A 17064-nucleotide genomic window follows, 5' to 3' on the forward strand; every position below is an offset into this window, starting at 1 on the left:
GGAGACCCTGCCCACCTGTCCAGGGCCTGAGCACAGAGATAAAAATACCAGAGGGGAGAGGACCCACCATCCCCAGACCCAGCAAGGGCTTTGGGCTGTAAGAGGCAGAGGAGCATGTGGCTGGCTCAGGGAGGAGCCCCCACGGGCAAGTACTACCAAGATTGGTGCTGGCCTGCCCAAGTCCATGCCCCAGGTCCCGGCCGGCTCGGACCTGCCATCGTGTCGTGTCCCCCCAGGTGTCACGGCCCCTAGTAAGCACTTTTGCTTCTCTTTCCCTCTCACCCTGCACCATCACAGTAGCCAGGACGTGACCCACATAGACCTGTAGTGTGTGTCCTCCCCAGGGGCCCCCTGCCCACTGGCCAGCCCATGCAGACCTCTGAGGGGAGACCTTGTCTCTTTACAGGGCTCCTGGCTCACAGAAGAAAATCAAAAGAGAGAGGGCTCCTAAAGAGCAAAGAAAATGATGCTTTTATCTCTTGAGAGAAACAGAAACATTTTCATTCATTTATGATTTAATATGAAGTCTAGGAATTTAGTCCAAGAAAACAACTGGGAAAACGTGCAACGCCATGTATAAGGATGTTACTGAGCAGGACTGTTTGTAATATAAAAAATCAAAATGTAGAAAGTGTCTTGTTTCTCTGTCGGCAGGGGATTGGCTAAATAAAGTAGGGTAGGGTATGGTCAGGGTAACTGCTCTCCCTCCCAAGAGTGAGTCTTGTTCATTTGCTCTCAGCCACTGAGAACCCGCTCTGTGAAGACACAGGCTCCTCTTTAAATCAAGTCAGCTCAGCTCTATGATTTCTGTTGCTGTCCTCCACCTCCTCCATCCTGGTCCCAGGGAAAGACTAAAGCACAAATCTGTGTCTACGTAGGACCTGCCGTATCCTGGGTGGCAACCCCAACCCCCGGCTGCACACCAGCCCTGGGCGAACCAGAACTTGCTAGAAGTGCAGGAAGAACCCAACCCATGGGGCAGGTGTACTGGAAAGCATCAGCCAGGTCATGGGTGTCTCTCCAAAGCTCCAGACAACGGGGTAAACAGAGCAGAACACGCCCTTGAATCTCGAGCTGGAGCACCTGCATCTCCTGAGGCACCATGTCATCATCAGAGGCTATCCTGAGGTGGGATGGCTAAACACGCCTGCACACACACATTCACACCTTGGCCTGAATCTTCACCTCCACCCAGCTCCCAGCCTGGGGCCCATGAGCACCCAGGCAGCTTTTCAAAGACAATGGAGCTGGAGACTTACACCTCCTGACAGGACAAGACACTCACAGAGTCTGGATCTCCCTCCCATGTGGAAAACTAAAAACAACTGGGAAGTTTATGTGACTAAGCAATAGTTTTCAAGTCACTGAACACCAGATAGTGAGAGGCAGGGCACAGGTAAGCTCCATGACACCCCCCACTCCTCCCGGAAGGAACTTCAGCCACGGTGCAGAAAGAAACCGAGGCCTGGCAGGACTGAGAGAAGGCGGTGGTACTGGAAGAGAGTGAGTGGACAAGGCAGTGAAGGCAGTAGACCTTTGAACAGAGGGGCCCTCAGTCCTCGCAGGGGACAGTCAGTGCAAGCCTGTGAGGAAGCCACCGAAGCCAGGAAACGGTCACCCATAGGGACAGAGGCTGTAAGCAGCACTTGCTCCTACCAGCAAGAGGGAAGCCCTAACCCACAGGCAGCAGGTAGAGCCCTTGCAGGTCAGGACAAAGTGGAGCTGGGGAAATGCTCTCTGGTCCCGACCAACAAAGCTTAAGGGCAAAACTTGAAAGGATCAAACTATATCCCAGAATAAAGCCCACGAACACACACAGGAATAACCGCACCATCTCCCAACACAGTGAAACCCAGAACCTGGCACCCAATCACTGGTGACTGGGCCTGCAAAGGGACAGAGAAGCCAGTCCACGAGGAAAGGAGAGGACAGAGTGACACAGTGACAGAGCCGGGAGACGGGGCAGGACTGATTTCTACAGGCTCAGGTACACTGAGCCATGCCAAGCAGCAACCAGAGAAGATAGAGGAGATGGACTTACAAGGTGTGAGATGAAAGGGGCACTGGATGGGACTAACGGAAAACTGCACAACACAGATTAGTAAACTTGAAGAAACAGCAATAAGACGACACAAAATAAAACACATAGACAAAAAAAAAAGACGAAAACACCAAACACAGTGTGAGCGAGCTGTGGGATAACTTCAAGGAGCCCAACACACGGGTAGTTAAGAGCCCCTACGGGAGAGGAAGAGATGCAGATAAAAAAAAAACTTCAAGAAATAATGACTGAAATTTTTCCAAATTTGATGGAAACTATAAATCCACAAATCTTAGCAGCTCATCAACCTCCAAGCACAAGAAATAAGAAGAAAACTGCACTAAACATATCACAAAGTTGTTTAAAACCAGTGATGCAGGAAAAAAATACTAAAATCAGCCAGAGGAAAAAGGATACACTACTTATAGAGAAGGAAGCGTAAGGATGACACAGGATTTCTCTGACAAGCCTGGAGACAGTGGAGCAACATCTTGAAAAATCAAAACAAAAAACTTATTAACTGTAGCGCCATACCCAGTGAAAACTGTTCAAAAACAGAGGTGAAATAAAGACTCCAGATATACAAAAGCTGTAAGAATTTATCACCAGCAGATACGCATTACGAAGTGCTAAATAAAATTCTTCAGGAGAAGAAAAACAATACCAGATGGAAATCTAGATTTACAAGGAGTTAAAAGCAGCAGAAATGGTGACTACATGAGTAAATATGAAAGGCTTGTTCTTCTTCTTATGTAAATCCCTTTAAAAGATAATTAAGAGATTCAATGCAATCTCTATCAAAATTCCAATGACCTTCTTTTGCAGAAATGAAAATTTATACAGAACTGAAAGGGGCCCAGAAGAGCTAAAACAATATTGAAAAAAAACACAGTGGGAGGACTCATATTAAGTTTTGAAATTCTCAAACTTAAGATTTCAAAACTTAATATGAGGCTACAGTGATCAAAACAGTGTGGTATTGGCATAAGGACAGACAATATAGACCAACAGAACAGAAGAGTCCAGAAATAAACCCTCACATATGTGGTCAATTGATTTTTGAGAAGGGTGCAAAAATAATTCAGTGATGAAAGAATAGTTTTTCAACAAATGGTGCTAGGACAGATGGAAATCCACATGCAAAAGAATGAACCTGGATCTCTTCCTTACATCATATATAACAATTAACTCAAAATGGATCAGAGACCTAAATGGAAGACCTAAAACTACGACTCTCAGAAGAAAATAGGGATAAATCCTCATGACCTAGTTGGCAATGGGTTCTTCCATGTGACACCAAAAGCATGAGTAACAAAAGAAAAAATAGATAAACTGTACTTCATCAAAATTTAAAAATCTGTGTATTAAAGGACACTATTAAGTGAAAAAACAACCTATACAACAGTAGAAAATATTTTTAAATTTTGTATTTGATAAGGGTCTAGTATCCAGAACATATAAAGAACTCCTATAACTCAACAATAAAAAGATAAACAACCAACTTAAAAAGTGTACAAAGGACTTGAATAGACATTTCTCCAAAGATTAAAAAAAAAAAAAAAAGGCCAATCAGCTCATAAAAAGATGCTCAACATCAGCAGACATTAGGGAAATGCAAGTCAAAACCACAATGAGATATCACCTCACACCCACTAGGATGGATATAATTGAAAAATAAAATTAAAAAAAAAGAAAAATAACAAGTGCTGGTGAAGGTATGGAAAAACTGGACCCCTCATACATTGCTAGTGGGAATGTAAAATGGTGCAGCTGTTCTGGAAAACAGCCTGGCAGATCCTCAGAAAGTTAAACATAGAATTACCATATGATTCTGCAATTCCACTCCTAGGTATAGACTCAAAAAAAAAAAAAAGGAAAAAACTAAAAAAGAAAATATATATCCACACTAAAACTTGTACACAAATGTTCATAACAGCCAGTAAGTGGAAACAGCCCAAATGTCCAGCAATCGATGAAGGGATAAATAAAATGTGGTCTATCCATACAATAGCGTATTATTTGCTAATAAAAAGAAATGAATTACTGATACATGGTACAATATTCTGCTATGTGAAAATATTCTGCTATGTGAAAAGAGCTAGTCACAAAGGTCCACATATTTTATGATTCCATTTATATGAAATGTCCAAAACAGGCAAATCTATAGAGGTAGAAAGCATATCAACGGTTGCCCATGGTGGGGGGTGGAGTTGGGAGGTTGGAGTGGGTGACAGTGAAGGGGGTATCTTTTGGGGCTAATGAAAATGTGCTAAAATTGGTTGTGGTGATAGATGCACAACTTTGAATATAAAAGCCAATGAACCATACATTTTACATGAGTGAATTGTATGGTAAGTGAATTATATTAATAAATAAAGCCGTTAAAGTTGTTCAAAGAAGTTAAAGAATGAAAAAAGATAAACCACACTAACACTTATCAAAAGAAAGCTGGAATGGCTCTATTAATATCAGATAAAGTAGATTTCAAAGCAAAGAATATCACCAGCAACAAAGAGGGTCATTTCATAATAATAAGGAGTCTAGGGACTTCCCTGGTGGCGCAGTGGTTAAGACTCTGCCTGCCAGTGCAGGGGACACGGGTTCGACCCCTGGTCCGGGAAGATCCCACATGCCACGGAGCAACTAAACTACTGAGCCTGCTCTCTGGCACCCGTGAGCCACAACAACTGAGCCCACGTGCTACAACTACTGAAGCCCACGCACCTAGACCCCGTGCTCTGCAACAAGAGAAGCCACTGCAATGAGAAGCCCATGCACTGCAACAAAGAGCAGCCCCCACTTGCCACAACTAGAGAAAGCCTGCGTGCAGCAACAAAGACCCAACACAGCCAAAAAAACAAAAAAAGGAGTCTAAGTCACAAAGAGAACCTTACAATTCTATGAAGCAAAAACTGATAGAATTGCAAGGAGAAATAGATAAATCCAAAATTATAGTTGGGAGAGTTCAACATCCAACTCTTCATATTTCTCTCAAGATTTCATAGGACAAGTAGACAGAACATCAGTAAGGACACAGAAGACATGAACAACACTATTAACTAGGTTGACCTAATTGGCATGTGTAGAATCTCCCACCCGACAGCAGCAGCACACACATTCTTTTCAAGGACACACTTACCCAGACAAACCATATTCTGGGCCATTAAATATGCCCCAAAAGGATTCAGGCCATACAGAGAATTTGCTCTAACCACAGGGAATTAAATGAGAAATCAATAATGTAAAGCTCTCTAGAAAATCCTCAAGTATTTGGCACCTAACCAACACATGGGTCAAAGAAGAAATCAAAAGTGAAACTAGAAAGTTTTTTGGTTTTGTTTTTGTTTTTTTGCGGTATGCAGGCCTCTCACTGTTGTGGAGCAACAGGCTCCGGACGCACAGGCTCAGCATCTATGGCTCACGGGCCCAGCCGCTCCGCGGCATGTGGGATCTTCCCGGACCGGGGCACGAACTGGTATCCCCTGCATGGGCAGGCGGACTCTCAACCACTGCGCCACCAGGGAAGCCCATAGAAAGTATTTTTAAGTAAATGAAAATGAAATGAATGTGAGAATTTGTGGGATGCCACTACAGCAAGGACTTAGGAGGATATTTATAGCACTAAATGACTATGTTACGGGGAAAAAAAACCAAAAAAACAAAAACCAAATACCAATCCAATCAATAACCTCACTTCCATCTTAAAAACTAGACCAGGTAATGGACACAAAGCTCAAGGTATAGCTAAAAGCCCTGTGCGGTTAAGCCCTTTTAACAGATGAGACAACTGAGGCTCACAAGGCTAAGAGCCTAGGCCCCAGGTGCAAAGCTCCTAAGAGCCCCATGTTCACCCCAGCTCACCGTGCTTGGTCTTCTCCAGACAACACTCCTCCAGGCCTTAGCCCAAACGTTCTCTGGGCCTTCTACAGACCTAGGGATGAAGGCCTTCAAGTCCTGCTTGGTGGCTGCCATGTTCCTCACCTCTATGTCCCAGACACAAATTCTGTACTAAACACAGACCCTATAAACCCCACTGGAAGCATGGTTTTAAACCCTCCTTACAGACTGTGTATTACTTAGGGGAGGAGCTGTTTCTTGTTTACGGCTAGTCTTTGGGCCCACATGGTATGTGATGAGAGTTCAGCCAGCCCCACTCAGAACTGTCTCTCTTTTCAGCTGTGCGCTTGTGTATTCAGTCAGTTGCTCAGCAGGATGGTGGACTAGGACACATATTGTTATGCCTAAAGCCCTCATGACCTCTTATCCTCTGGTGGTGGGAGTGTAACTGGTACAACCACTTAGGAAAACTATTATCTACTAACACTAAGCACACACCTGTTCTCTGACCCTGCGGGTTTACAGGAGCATTATTTACAAAACCCAGAAAGTTCCCAAGTTTTGTCAACAGAAGGAAAAATTATGATATAGTCACATGACGAAATACTACACAGAAATGAAAATGAGTAAATTACTGCTATTTAGACAACAGAGACAAATCTCATATAATATTGGGTGAAAGAAGCCAGACACAAAAGAGATATACTGCATGATTCCATTTATATATACAGTTCCAAGAATAAGTAAAACTAACCTCTGCTGGTATGAGGGCAGTGGTGACCGTTGGGTTGGGGGAGGGCCCCTGAAAGAGGCTTCTGGGGCTGGAGATGTTCTGATTCTTCATCTGGGTGCTTGTTATATGGGTGTGTTCAGCATCTGGAAATTCACACTTACGCTTTGTGCTCTATATGTTTTTCCTCGATAAAAAGTAAAAACAGAAACAAAAAACCAGAAGAGCACATGAAATTCAAAGAAAAAAAGGAAGTAATAATGATCAGAGTAGAAATGAATGAAATAGAAAAAAATATAGATAAAATAAATTAATTCAAAAGCAAGTGCTTTCACGGGTTCGTGCCCCGATCCCGGAGGATCCCACATGCCGCGGAGCGGCTGGGCCCGCGAGCCATGGCTGCGGAGCCTGTGTGTCCGGAGCCTGTGCTCCGCAACGGGAGAGGCCACAGCAGTGAGAGGCCCGCGTACAGCAAAAAAAAAAAAAAAAAAAGCAAGTGCTTTGAAAAGATTAATCAAATTGATAAATCTCTAGCCAGAATAACTGAGGTGGGGGTAAGGAGCACCACAAACATTAGAAAGCATAATAAGGGAATATCATGAGCAGCTTTATGCCAACAAACATGACAACTTAGATGAAATGGACAAATTCCTTGAAAGACAAAAACTACCAAAGCTCACTCAAGAAATAGATTATCAGAATAGTCCTATATCTACTAAAGCAATTGAATGCGTAGTTAAAATCCTCAAAAAGAACATTCTGGGCTCAGATGGCTTCACTGGTGAAGTCTACCAAACATTTAAGAACGACATAAATCCAACTGTACACAGATTCTTTCAGAAAACTGAAAAGCAGGGAATACTTTCCACCTAATTTTATGAGACCAGCATTACCCTGTAACCAAAACCAAAGACAGTACAAAAATCTACCAATATATAAAAAGGATAAGGAACCATGATCCAGAGGGGTTTATCCAAAGAATGTAGTGTTGATTAGCAATCACTAGAAAAAAAAAATCAATGTAATTCAGTATATTAAGACAAAAAAAGAAAATCTATGGGATCATCTCAAAAGATGCAGGAAAACCTGACAAAATTCGACATTCATCCCTGATAAGCACTCTCAGCAAACAGAAGGGAGCATCCTCAACCTGATAAAGGGCATCTTCTAAACACCTGTCAGCTAATATTGTTTAATGATGAAAAACTGAGTCTCCCTACTTCTGTTCAACCTTGCACTGGAGTTCCCAGCCTACAGTGCAATGAAACAAGAAAAACCAAAGGCAGCTAGATTGGAAAGGAGGAAGTAAAACTGTCTTTATTTACACATCACACAACAGTCTGTATAGAAAATCCAAAGAAATCTACAAAGAAGCCACTAGAACTAATAAGTGAGTTCAGCTAGGCTGCAAGACACGAGATTAATATACAAAAATCAAGCTTATTTCTATATGCTAGGATTGAATAATCAGAAAGTGAAGAAAATTTTAATGTTATTTACAATAGCATTAAAAATATTAAATGCTTATGCTTAAATCTGACAGAAGATGTGCAAGATCTATACATTAAAAGCCACAGAATATTGCTGAGAGAAATTAAATAATGGAGAGATATACCTATTCATGGGCCAAAAGACTCAATATTGTTAAGATGTCAATTCTCCACAAGTGGATCTTTTTTTTTTTTGTGGTACGCGGGCCTCTCACTGTTGTGGCCTCTCCCGTTGAGGAGCACAGGCTCCGGACGCACAGGCTCAGCGGCCATGGCTCACGGGTCCAGCTGCTCCGTGGCATGTGGGATCTTCACGGACCGGGGCACGAACCCGTGTCCCCTGCATTGGCAGGCGGACTCTCAACAACTGCACCACCAGGGAAGCCCCACAAGTGGAGCTTTTAATTCATCACAATGCCAATCAAAATCCCAGTATTTGTTTTGGTAGAAATTGAACATCTCATTCTAAAATTCATATGGAAATTCAAAGGACCTAGAACAATCAAAATGACTTTGAAAAAGAACAACAAAGGAGTAGGACTAACACTAACTGATTTCAATATTATAAAGTTATAGTAATTAAGAGAGCATACTATCGGCATAAAGATGGACAAACAGAGGTACTGAACAGAACAGAGAATCCAGAAATAGACCCATACGTATGGCCAACGGACTTGACAAAGGTACAAAGGCAATTTGGTGGAGAAGGGATAATCTTTTAACAAATGATGATGGAATAAATGAATATCCTTATATAAAAAAATGAGCTACAATCCGTACCTTACAGCATATATGAAAAGTAATTTAAAATGGATCATAGGCTTAAACGTTGAAAGTATAAGACTTCCAGGAGAAAACAAGACAAAATGTTTGTGACTTTGGACACGACCCACAGAAGGAGAAACTGGTAATCTGGACTCCAAAACTACAGTTTATGCTGTTAGGCAAGTTAAGAGAATGAGAAGTCAGAGACTGGGAAAAAGATGTTTGTAAATCACACATTTGATAAAGGATTTGTATCTAGAATATAAGAACTCTCAAAACTCAGTAAGAAAAATAACCCAATAAAAAATGGGCAGAAGAACTGAACAGATACTTCACCTGAGAAGGTATATATATGAGAAGGAATCACATGAAAAGGTGCGCAACATATTAAGTGACAAGGGAAATGGAAATGATAACTACAATGAGTTACCACTACATATCTACTAGAACACTGAATATTAAAACGTCTGACCCTGGGCTTCCCTGCTGGCGCAGTGGTTGAGAGTCCGCCTGCCGATGCAGGGGACACGGGTTCGTGCCCCAGTCCGGGAAGATCCCACGTGCCACGGAGCGGCTGGGCCCGTGAGCCATGGCCGCTGGGCCTGCGCGTCTGGAGCCTGTGCTCCGCAATGGGAGAGGCCACAACAGTGAGAGGCCCGCGTACCACAAAAAAAAAAAAAAAGCCTGACCCTACCAAGGTTGGCATGAGGGTGGAACAATTAGAACTCTCCTACACTGCTGCTGGAGAGAGTAAAATGGTACAACCACTTTGGCAAAGAATCTGGCAGATTCCTAAAAAGTTAAGCATACATCTGACATACGGCATAGCCATCCACTCTTAGGTATTTACCCAAGAGCAATGAAAGCATATGTCTATACAAAGACTCATACAGGAATGTGTGTATCTGTAACAGCCAAAGCAAAACAAAAAACTCAAAACAACCCAATGACCATCAATAGGAAAACAGATTTTAAAAAGTGTGGAGTAGCCACACAATGGAATACCACTCAGCAATCAAAAAGGAATAGCTATTGATATGCACATTAACAAAGGTACATCTAAAAATTATGCCAGACCAAAAAAAAAATCATATGTGTTGTATGATTCCATTTGTTTAAAACTAGAAAGTGCAAACAAATGTATATGTCATGGTCGCCTGGGGATGAGGAGGAAAGAAGTTACAAATGGGGATGAGGAAACATGTGGGGATGATGAATACCTTCATTATCTCGATCACACTGTGGACCTCATGAGTATACACCTATATGAAAACGTATCAAATTAAATACTTTAAATATATGCAATTTATTGTATTTCACTTATACTTCAATAAAGCTAAGACAACAACATGGATGTCTTTGAATTATCAACCTGGAGACCTCACCCGTATGCCCTCTGCCCCAGCTCACAGGCCAGGAGGCTGAAGTTGGGAGAAGTGGAGACTATCTATGCCCCTGGTCACTCAGCCCACCTGTCTGAATTTCTTCTGACCAAAGCATCCTTACTCCCACCTTGCACCATCCTGTGCAGGCTTGAGTCTATCTCAAAACCTGCCTCCCTATCCCAGGAAGCGCTCAGAGCAGCACCATTTACCCTCTGATTGGGGTGTCCAGCTGCGGATATGCTTGTCCTCGCCTCACTGCACACTTCCCAGGCCAGTGCCTACTGGAGGGCCTCCAAAAGTTCCTAGGCAGCTCAGGGGCCCAGCTTTGGCCTCCATCCCAGGTCTGTCCGCAAAATTCCCTGGCCACTCTGGGGAAGAAAGGCAATGACCTCCTGGACCACAGTGTGCCTGTTTGGACTCTGAGGCGGTGGTGGCAGTGCCTTTGTGATGTCCCCTCAGGGCTGCTCCAGCTGTGAGCCGGCTGACGCCGTTCCTGACACAGGATTGCAGCCCATACCCAGCCCACTGCTCCGAAGCTTCCCAGGCCCAGTGAGCTCAGCTGTGAGGTCACGCCGGGCCTTGCTTCAAGTACATCCACATTCATGTGGACACCTGGAGCCAGAACCAGACATTGTGGGGGAGGCTGCATGTGCCAAATGGGGAGGGGGCCAAGGGCAAGCTTCAGCCCAGGAAGGGGAGTTGCAGGGTGCCAGGGCTAAGATTTCAAAGCCAAATGTGGTGGGAAGAGGGGCCAAAGCCCCTCTTCGTTTGCAGTGTGCAGGCTTCTCACTGCGGTGGCTTCTCTTGTTGTGGAGCACAGGCTCTAGAGCGCACGGGCTTCAGGAGATGCGGCGCATGGGCTCAGTAGTTGTGGCTCGCGAGCTCTAGAGCGCAGGTTCAGTAGTTGCGGCGCATGGGCTTAGCTGCTCCGCAGCACATGGGATCTTCCCGGACCAGGGCTCGAACCTGTGTCCCCTGAATTGGCAGGCAGATTCTTAACCACTGCGCCACCAGGGAAGCCCAAAACTTCCTCAATTTTTGAGGGAATTTTATGATTGTTGAATCTCTATATTTGTTCAATACAGTGTAACATCACTTAGGAACTGAACTTTTTTCTGTGCAGCATAATCTCACAATGCAGATGGCAAAGCGTCATTTTGATGGAGCTCTTCATTTCCCCATATTGTCCGGCAGAGGGCGCCTTATGTGGAAGGCAGCCTTGATCGTTTTTTGATGATTATTATGGACTGAAACACATTATTCAGAAATGTGGTAGATTTATCTTCAAAAATTATAAGGCTCTTTAGAGGATAGTTACATGCATGTGTACTTTTAAACTGTATTGTAATTCACACATTAATTTGTTCCACATAGGAATGCCTACACTGAGAATCACTACACTTTTTCAGTTCAACATTCTTTAAAAATTATCTTAGCTTGCTTTTATTAACTAGTTAATTATTATTGAAAATGACCTTATATTCTCTTTCTTAAAGGTATGAAGTGAGCGGATACTGGCCAAATAGTTTATACACATAGGTATTTTGCTATGTTTGTATCAATTAATATAAAAACCATAAAATACACCCATTTTAAAATCATATCTTATAAACCTTTAGAAATAAATGTAACATAAAAAAATAATTTACTCTTGTGCCTACCTTCTTTATAGGTAAGAAGACAGACCAAATTTACATTTTCTTTGCCCTTTTTCTTTAAAACTGTATCTTTATTATATTGCTGGCAGAATTACATTTCCTCTTGTCTCTTTTCACTGACAAATCCGATAGGGGTTCTGCCACACTATCCAGCTCAGAAATATCCTTGAGTAATAAAGTAAAAACAATATTGAATAAGAAAAGAAAAAAACAAAAAACCTCCCCAATTTTGATGTGTGGGGAGACACTGCTCTGGGAAAGATCCCTGGTGTTCTCCTTACTTGCTGCCAAGTAATAAACACTTCCTCCTCCTGCTCTTTGGCTTGGTCGTGTCTTTTGGCTCGATATCCACCAAGAGGTGAACCAGTTTTTCGGGTGATGATCTGATACAGCAGGCACAATACATGCCAAACGAGGAGAACCGGACTAATAAGCATTTCTAGGAGGTAAGGCGTGCTTCCAGGGAGCAGTTTTCACAATGAAGCTTGGGATTTGGGATTCTCAACTTCCTTGCTGGAATTCCTGGGCTGACCCAGTCCCATCCACTCACAGCAGTTCCCACCTCTTCCTGAAGGGCTACCAAGCAGGGTGTGGGCATCCCGGAAATTCCCGACTCCTATCAGCTGCCCATCCAGGCCCCTCTGTTGGGTTTCCTGCCTAATCCTGTTCCTGGGACCAGGGGCTGGGGATGGTCATTATGTACCCACCCCACATTGTCTTCCTGTGCAGGCTTATAGGAAACCCCACCGGCTAGCTTCACAAGGACCTTTCCAGGTAGCATTCAGTTCGCCTTTAGCAAGAGCATGCTTACTGAGTGTCTGGCCTCAGGTGGGTGCCAGTGGTACCAGGAGAGCCAACACTTGTCAGGCCCTCAGGACCCAATTCTATCCCAGCTGGGACTCCAAAGCCTGGCATCCTGGGGAACCACTTGAATGGACAGAAACACCACCCACCCTCAGCTCACAAATGGTCTTGATTACTATACCCAGTCAGCACCACAGCCTCTCTCTATCCCCCAACCAGAATGAGAAGTCCCTAAAGTGACCCTCACTTCTTTTCTGGTTCTAAGTGGTGTCCCTACCAGAACCTCACCCTGGGAAGCAGCTCCTCAGAGCAAATGTGTGCTGAGAACCCCAAGGTGCAGGGCACCAGCCTGGGGCAGAGCTGGGCCACATGGCAGCTGGTGCTCAGGGAGGGAGGACTCCCTCCAGTCGTCACTCCACATGGTCACCATCTGCTGGCACACTTGTGCCTGCTGGACCTGGCGGCCCGGGCTCAGCCCCACCTGGAGCACAGAGCACTTACTAATCAGTAGAAAGCTGTCGTTGTCTGCTTCTGCCCCGAGGCAGGAAGGAGCAGCCTTGGGAGCTGGCCTCCCTCCCAATCCTTACGCAGGGAGCTAGGTAAGGAAGAGGAACCAGTAACTCAAGTTCAGTGCAGACTGCCGCAGAAGTTGTTCAGCAGATACTGACGCTGATGGATTTCCCCTACCCCAAAACTAGTACATGCAAACCACAGGGCTTCACCACTCGGTTGAGTCAAGGGGGATCTGGCAACTCTGAGAAACAGGAAGAAGACATGATGGGGGGACCTGTGATATGGGGCCACACACTCTCTGTGCGAGGTTGTCAGCCCCAAGAAACCACGTGAGCCTCATTAACCTCAAAATGGGCCTGAGGCTTATGAACTGGACACAGATAACAAGCTCTATAACATTATGAGATAAAGATTTTATAGCATTAGGAGATTACAGTCTCTCAAAGGTTGATTAAACCTATCAACACTTAATTCACTGGCCAAAACAGCCTGGTACAAAATACTGTATAATGGTAGACATGCAAGAATGTGTCAACTGGCAAAGAACTTGACTGGGGTTCAAATGAGTCAGAATTAGCATCAACGTAAAGAAGACTCAACAGAAGGATGAAGGACACACGCTTCCTTTCAAGCTTTTTCCTAAGGAAATGGTATCACAATGGGACAGTGATATCACAGTAATCTGACAAAGGGAAGATAACTACATGTACGTGTGCATCATTGTAGAAGAAACAATTTAAAATATATTTCAAAAAGTTTTCTGTCAATCTAAAACTGTTCTAGAAAATAAAAGCTAGTAAATAAAATCAGTTCACACCCAAACACATGGAAATTGATCTCTTAAATAATGTCTGGACCAGGGAGGGCATACAGAACAAACAACAGGAAGCCAAATAAACAAAAAATAGAAACATCGCATATCAGAACTTGGGGATCACTGCCAAAGCAGTACTGTGCTGCGGGGAGGGGTTACACTAAAAATACATATTAATGATAAAAAGAAACAGAAACTGAACAAAGTAATGAGGCAAAGGTCTCACAAAGGGGAAGTGACACAACAAAAACCCAAAACAAAAGAAAAAAAAAGCCACTCAGTTAGCGGATTTTCTCAAGCTGGTGATGATTACATCCATAGGAAAAGCACATGCCCCTAAAACAGGGATCTGCAAGCCAGTCCCCTCCGCCCTGCCATCCCACTCTCTGTAACTTTGAACTGTGTTGCAGGACTGGAACCTGGGACTTCTCTGTCCACTTCCATGTCCACTCACAGCACAAGACAGGATGGGGGGAGGGGAGGGAGGGGCAGTCATCACAGGCTCAACGGACATCCTGTAACACACAGAGGAGCTCCACAAATCCTTCCTTCAAAAGCCGGTGGCGGGGGTGGGGGTGGGGGTGTCCGAGGACACCTGGGCTGACTGTGCATGCAAAAATTTGGGTGAGACCTCAGCAAACAGAAGCCAACAGTTCACCTTGAGAATAAGTCACCTGCCCCAGGAACACAAAACCAGCGGCACTGATTTAATTCAATTTAAAAATATTGCTTTGGCGCCTGTCCAGGATCAGGATAAGCAAGCACAGTAAGTAAACCATGTAGTGCTGTCAGAAGGTGAACTATCAACATCCCTGTTACAGACAAACTAATGTTTCGAAAGGATGTAAGAATGTCATCTGCACTAAGATGCTTTCAATTCACTCCTCAACTGAAGTTTTAGAAAAATGGATATAGTAACTTTCTTTCTTAATTTCATAGAAAGAGCACCTATAGCTGTAGTAAATCTACCTAGACAGATTTAAAATGAGAGCCAACTTAACAAGGAACAGAACGCGTTAATAAGTAATGGACAAGCACTAGAGTCACTCCACTTAAAAGGACAAGGCAAGATAACCTCTCACCACACTTCAGAGACTGGAAGAAAGAAACAGAAGAAAGGATATATTAATTCCATATTGTCTGCAGGTCTGATTGTCTGATTTTCTCCAGAAAATGCGCTAAGAAACACCTCCAAAAAGGTCATTTAGAAATCTCCAATCCTCCCGAGTTAAATTAGGCTAGGAAAACATACTTTAAAGAAAACAATTACATTTATAATCTCAACATCAAAAAACATTAACCTTGAATATAAATTTAACCAGAAAATGATATTCAAAGAAAATGATAAATAAGCTAACAAGAAGGGCTGAATCTAAAAGGGTAAGGTGCCTGAGTTGTCACTTGGAGCTCATGTGTCTGGGACACCACAGCTATAAGGCTGAAGGAAGCTGCCCCAAATCCTCTAGGATTACTTGAGAGCAATAGTGCAATTTATCCAGATGATTTAGCAAAGAGACTCTCCCCTTTGCCTCCAATGAAAAAACAATTAAGCTATAATTCACATACTATAACATTCACCCATTTAACATGTACAATTCAGTGGTTTTTAGTAGATTCACAGGGTTGAGCAACCATCACCACCATCTAATTTCACATTTTCATAATCCACATTTTCATTCCCCATTAGCATTCACTCCCCAGCTCCCCTCCCCCAGACCCTAAGAACCACCAATGTACTTTCTGTCTCTATGGCTTAGACTATTCAGGATATTTCATATAAAGGGAACCACACAACATGTTATCTTCTGTGACTGGCCTCTCTCATTGAGCATAATGCTTTCAAGGTTCATCCATGTTGTAGCGTGTACCAGCACTTCACTTCTTTTTATTGTCAAATACCATCCCATTGTATAGCATTACAATACAATAAATGTGGATGGACCACATTTATTTATCCATTCATCAGTTGATGGACATTTGTGTTGTTTCCACTTTGGGGTTGTTATGAATAATGCTGCTGTGAACACTTACATACAAGTTGTTGTGTGGACACATATTTTCATTTCCATGGGTATATATGTAGGAGTGAACCGATGGTACATATACATGGTAATTCTATGTCTGACACTTTGAGGAACTGCCAAACTGTTTGCCAAAGTAGCGTATCATTTTCCATTCCAGTGTGAGTTTTGATTTCTCCACAGCCTCATCAACACTTGTTATTGTTGGTCTTTTGATTTTACCCGTCCTAGTAGGTGTAAGGTCTCCTCCCATTTAAAAAAAGATTAATATTAGTAACAATAATAGCTACCACTCTTATAACTTTCCTTAAATCTATTATTTCACTTAATGCCTAGCTCAAAGTTCTCAGGAGAATTCTGGTTCCCATTTTATGGAGGAAGAAACTAAGGGTCCAAGAGGCCGGGGCCATGTCAAGCTGTCAGCTATCATGCTCAGCTATCCTGGGCAGAAGCACAGCTGGGACTCTGGGCCATCCCTACCCTCTCACACCAGCTCCTTCTGCTGCACCAGTGTCAGAATTATTGCTGGAGGGCAGGAAGATCCACGTCCAGAATATATCAATAACTCTGACACATCAGGAAGAAAAAAGTGGACACCCCACAGAAAAAAAGGTAAAGGTCCTGAACAGGCTCCTCACAAAAGAGGGTTTCCAAATAGGCAGTCAACACAGGAAAGGTCCACAGGGAAATGCAAACTAGCACCAGGATGGCGACTAGGACACACAGATCAGAAAGGCCAGAATTTAACACGGAAAATGCCAGTACCCACCCTGGGTGCTATCTACATGCATGCTCACAGAGGCACAGAGTCCAACAGCACAAACCTGGGTAAGGAAGCATGGTGTGTCCACATGGAACCCTGCCAGCGATGAGTGCCGACAATCTGCAAATTCAGGCGACAGTGTCTCTAGATAGAAAATGCTGAGTGAACACACAAAACCCAAGGTCTGTAGGACCGCCTATTGTAAGTCGAAAATGGGTAAGATCAATTTATGGGGCAGTGTCT

At 43.5% G+C, this 17064-nt stretch overlaps 1 protein-coding gene across 2 annotated transcripts in view; it reads right to left on the minus strand.

The window, feature by feature from the left end:
- BICD2 (BICD cargo adaptor 2) overlaps positions 1–17064 on the minus strand; it is a 52164-nt gene that overhangs the window by 17480 nt on the left and 17620 nt on the right. The gene's annotated exons all lie outside the window — the stretch shown is intronic.

Source organism: Mesoplodon densirostris, chromosome 6 (genome assembly GCF_025265405.1).
Source record: "Mesoplodon densirostris isolate mMesDen1 chromosome 6, mMesDen1 primary haplotype, whole genome shotgun sequence".
Lineage (NCBI taxonomy): Eukaryota > Metazoa > Chordata > Mammalia > Artiodactyla > Ziphiidae > Mesoplodon > Mesoplodon densirostris.